Raw genomic sequence first — 5,298 nt, forward strand, 5'->3', positions numbered from 1 at the left:
TTTTTTAATGTTTATTTATTTTTGAGAAAGGAAGAGAGACAGAGTGCAATCTGGGGAGAGGCAGAGAGAAAGGGAGACACAGAATCTGAAGCAGGCTCTAGGCTCTGAGCTGTCAGCACAGAGCCTGACGTTGGGCTCAAACCCATGAGCTGTGAGAGCATGACCTGAGCCTAAGTCAGATGCTCAGCCGACTGAGCCACCCAGGTGCCCCTGCAAGGTCCATTTTCTTTTCCTCCTTAGCACACAACTAGATTGAATGAATATGCTAGGGTCTCTTAAAAGTGGGTGGAGCCATATGGTGAGTTCTGGCTGAAGGAAAATGGATAACAGAAGTGATGTGTGGCACTTTGAGGCCCAGCACCCAAGACCCATCCACACGGAATCCTGCATATTCTTTACCCCTAGGAAGTGATGTCTAAGCTAGTGACACTAAGTAGAAGCTCTCTGGGTGTCTAGGTCACTATTTGAAGAAGGGCTACCCAATGAAACTAAAATGCATATTTGGAGTATTTTGTGAGTAAAAAATAAATTTGTTGGGTTAAGCTACTGAGGTTTTGAGGTGAATTTGTCACAGCAGTTTCTTTCAAGTAAACAGAGATGATCACTATAGTTTGGTAAGGGATGACAAGATCCTAAGTGGTTGTGGGGATAGAAAGAAATGACTTTTATGATAGATGTTTAGACGGATAGAAATAGCAAGGGCTATGATTAATCGACTACGAAGTAAGTGGAGAAATAGAGAATTTCAGCTTCTCAGCTGGGACAATTGGGAAGATGGTAACCATAAAAATGGTAATAGGATTCATAGTTGTCTGAAAGATTCATTTGTTTACAATTTTCTTTTTTAAACATGTTAAGTAATCTCTATACCCAACATGGGACTGGAATTTATACCCTCAAGATCAAGAGTTGCATGCTCTGCTGACTGAGCCAGCCAGGTGCCCCTGTTTACAATTTTTTATTCTTTTCTATCCTTTGCCATGCCTAAATGGGGGTACAGTATACTTCCCTGCCCCATTAATTTGGGGGTCGGCCATGTGATTTTCCTGGACCAATGAAATGAGAGTAGGAGCTTCAGTTTGCCAGTTCCATGCAGAAGCCTTAAGAAACATTTCATGTTTTCACTCTCCACGACTGTTTCTGCTCTCCTGCCCTCTACCATGAGGACATGATGACCTAGGATGTTTTTCTTCAGCCATCCTTTAATGGTTCAAGCCTCAACACAATCTGGAGCAGAACCGTCAGAGCTGACTCACAGATCCCATAAACAAGAAGTAAATGTTTGTGCTTGTTCAGCCACATGAATTATGCAGTGTTTATCACAGAAAAAAAATGGAGCAATTTGGATAAGATAGTTGAAGTATGTAATAGGAAGTTGGGAATGATATTCTGGAGAAGAATAAACTGGACATATAGATTTTGGAATTGTACTGACTGATGTCATTAAGATCCATAAGGTCACCCAGTAAACCACAGAAGAGAGGAACTCTAAAGATGGAAGGGAGTCCCAAGAGTAGCAGCAATGGAAGTGTGGGAACAGAACATACAGTAGAAAGGAGAATGAACCGTCAGAAGTCCAAGAAAAGAACCAAGAACAAGTAACGTAATAAAAATGAAGGGATGGCCGTACTTTAAAGAGTGTGTTAAAGAGCAATATCAAACATCACAAAACGTGCAGGTTAAAGAATGTTGAAAATATTTCTTTGAATACAGCAGTTAGAACACATCGTTAACAGTCCTCTTTTTTTTAGAGTTATCTTTTTTAATAAGATTTTCAATGGACTTAATGCAGTCTGTACACTAAATTAATGTTTATTCTGTGAATGTTCGTTGAGTGAATTCCTTTGCTCTACTGCACTTAAATACATGTTAACAAAAAGTATCGGGCACCTGGGTGGCCCAGTCAGGTAATTGACTCTTGATTTCGGCTCAGGTCATGATCTCACAGTTTGTGACTTCGAGCCTCACATCGGGCTCTGTGCTGGAAGGTGGAGCCTGCCTGAGATTCTTTACCCTCCCCCCCCACCCCTCTTACATGCTCTCTCTCTCTTTCTCCCAAAATAAGTAAATAAACATTAAAAACTTTTCTAAAACAAGAAGTATCAAACAAAAACAATCTTGGCATTTATTCAGCATTTTATACAGTTAAGCTTCTATATTATGTGAATATAAAACACTAATATTGCTTTAAAAATTACTGTTTTACTTTTAATAGTATAAAACAATGATTTATTAATTGACATGGCAGACATTGAACTCAATTTTTTAGGAAAATTTAATGTTTAAAGGAGAAAATACACCTTTTTTTTTTTTTTTGCTCTTGCTTCAATTCAAAAGTTGCTCTAAGTCGGTAGATTTCACACACCTAGCCAATATTTAAGAGGACATTTAAACATGCCAACAAGTCTGTTTAACAATGTTAAAATTATATATGTAAACTTTTTAATTTATTGAATTTCAAATCAATGAAACATAAGCTGGTTCAGAGCACTAAGGAAGAAGTGGGATACTGTATGTGTAATGTACTTGGTTGATTGTCTTTTCAGAAATAGGGTTTAATGAGCTTTTATGAACCATAACACAGAAGAAAACATATTTTCATTAGAAAACTTTCAGAATGACTGCTAGCTTCCTTAAGGAATTTCCTGGATAATAAAATACTAAACATTTTGTTTAACAATTTGCTATCTAAAACCTTCTGCAATGTGGAATTTTTGCCATTTGAAAAGCTTTCAGTCTTTTAGTGGAAAAGACTGTTGATATTTAATTTACTGAACTAGAAAATACAAGCATAGCTTTTATGGTCCAGAAAGATATTATGATAATATCTCTACAATTATTTAAAATTATATTGCTATTCTAGTATTCCAAAATCCACTAAATAACTTTAAATATAGGTTACAACAGTGTTAATCTTTTATGGACTCAGTAACGTAATAATAATGAAATGAACTTTTTTTTTTTTTTTTTTTTTTGGAAAACATAAGGGATAGCTGTGAAAGTTCCCCAAGCATATTCCTGAGGCACCTAGGAGATTATTTTGGTAGGCTGAAGGTTTCAGCCTAAATCATGAGAACCATTTCCCTTTGAGGGAAATGAAAGCTAATTTAGCTGACTAATTCATTCAACTCAGGAGGGATGGAATAGTTCTGAATTGGTCTGGAGAGAAGACTGTCGACTACCGAGTTTCCCTTTTGAAATAATTGCTTTGTGGATATTTTCCACTGGATATCATAAGTTGAGCCCTTCCTTTGAACTAATGTCTTTTTCTTGTTTTTGTACAATACCGATCGATCCTCATGCCTACTGAATGTTTGCCAATATGATTCAACCTCTAAGCATACCTGTGCATTTCTACCAGCCTTACATGAATCAACTGTGTTCACAATTAAACCTGTTTGTAGGGACACCTGGGTGGCTCAGTCGGTTAAGCTTCCGACTTCAGCTCAGGTCATGATCTCACGGTTCGTGGGTTTGAGCCCCGCGTCAGGCTGTATGCTGACAGCCAGCTCAGAGCCTGGAGCCTGTTTCAGATTCTGTGTCTCCCTCTCTCTCTGACCCTCCCCTGCTCATGCTGCCTCTCTCTCTCTCTCAAAAATAAATAAATACACTTGTTTGTAATTTAGATATTATACAATATAGTAAAATATGAATTGGAAAATGTTGCAGTACCTATTAAGTTTAATACCTTGGAAAACTTAATAAATACATTCAGATTAAGTGTGTGCCAGACAATTCTAAAGTAATAAAAAGAAGATCATGAAAAATCCAAAATCCAGAGGGATTCTGTACTTTGCCTGTAAAGGTCTTAGTTATCTTCGTGGTTTAGAAACCACAAAGGTCTTAGTGTTCTTTGTGGTTTAGGAAACACAAACTAAAAATCTTTGATAATGCATTGTAATTATGGTTTATGCAAGAAAGACAGCTTGAAAGTCTGATCACAGATGTTTACCCCCAAAAAAGTCTTTGGCCTGCCAATCTAAAGATTACTAATAAAGGTAAATATATAGATGTTAAGTAAAAAAAATCGGATATGTATATCTCTCTTTTAAGAATACCTGTTTTAAGTAACTTTCTATTAACCAGTCCACTTCATGTTTCTATGCCTTTTCGTAAGAAGGCTTTTGATGTTGCCCAAATCTGCTGAAGCTTTGCCATCCTGATAAAGCTCTTACTTACCCTAGTCGTCACTTGTCCCTTTGTTACTTGTCTCATTTGCACCAATTTCCCTACTGATAATTTGTGCTAACATTACCATGCCCAAATGTATGCCCATATCAGGGCAGCTAAAACAGACCTAAGCCCTGATAAGGGTTGTATCTCTGAAGATAAAGCAGATGGGGATGGAGGAAGATGAGAAGCTATGACTTGGCATACAACAATTCTTAACAAATGTTGGTTGAAATAAATGTCTTTAAATGGTCCCAGTGGGTAGTGATTCCACTCATAATTTGTTTTCCTTTGGAAATAGGATTGTTTCTATAATTTTCTTTTCTAAGTCTTACATTCTTGTATGGAGTTTTTTTCATTTTCCTCCCTCCTGTTATAAATTAAACAAACATTGGAAAATTTCAAGCATTATCTCTACATATAAATTGCCATACTGATTTATAGATCATTTATGAGTAGGTCTTCTATTGATCTTATGATCTGAATCATAAAGCCAGGAAATGGGTATTCTACTTAAGAAGAGCGCTAGACAAAGCTAAAAGTAGAGGTTCAAGTCACAAGTATACGATTCTCTAACAGCCTGACTTTAGGGAATTCGTTTAATGTAAAAATGTTAGTGCTCTTATGTTACAGGTAAAGCATTTTGTAAGTTTTAACAAACTAGAATGGCATAACATTATTGCAGACATTACATAAGTAGTTGCTTTGGCTAGAATAACTGTTTTTTTTTTTTTTTAACTTTATTGGATCATCCTCAACCTAGTGTTTAAATAACTGGGTAATACTCTTCTATAGAAGAACTGCTTGTCTTTACTTTTTAATTACAGTTTAACTTGGATGAGAATGGAATTCTTGTTCAACTATAGATTAGCCCAGGGGCAATTGTTCTTTTTCAACTGGATAGTCCAGTTGAAATAAGAGTGCTTCTTCCCTAGAACTATTTTTAATAATTCAGAATTTCATTATGAACTAGGATACTGGATAGAGAATCATGAGACTTGGTTTCTATTTCTGACACTATAACTAATTTGGTATTCTTTTGGGACAAGACGGTTAGCCTCTGCTTTAGTTTTATGAGCTGTAAATTGATATAAAAATGGCTTCTAGGATAGAATATCTGCAAAGTTA

This window comes from Hyaena hyaena, unplaced genomic scaffold (genome assembly GCF_003009895.1).
Source record: "Hyaena hyaena isolate Hyena2069 unplaced genomic scaffold, ASM300989v1 scaffold_244, whole genome shotgun sequence".
NCBI classification, from domain to species: domain Eukaryota; kingdom Metazoa; phylum Chordata; class Mammalia; order Carnivora; family Hyaenidae; genus Hyaena; species Hyaena hyaena.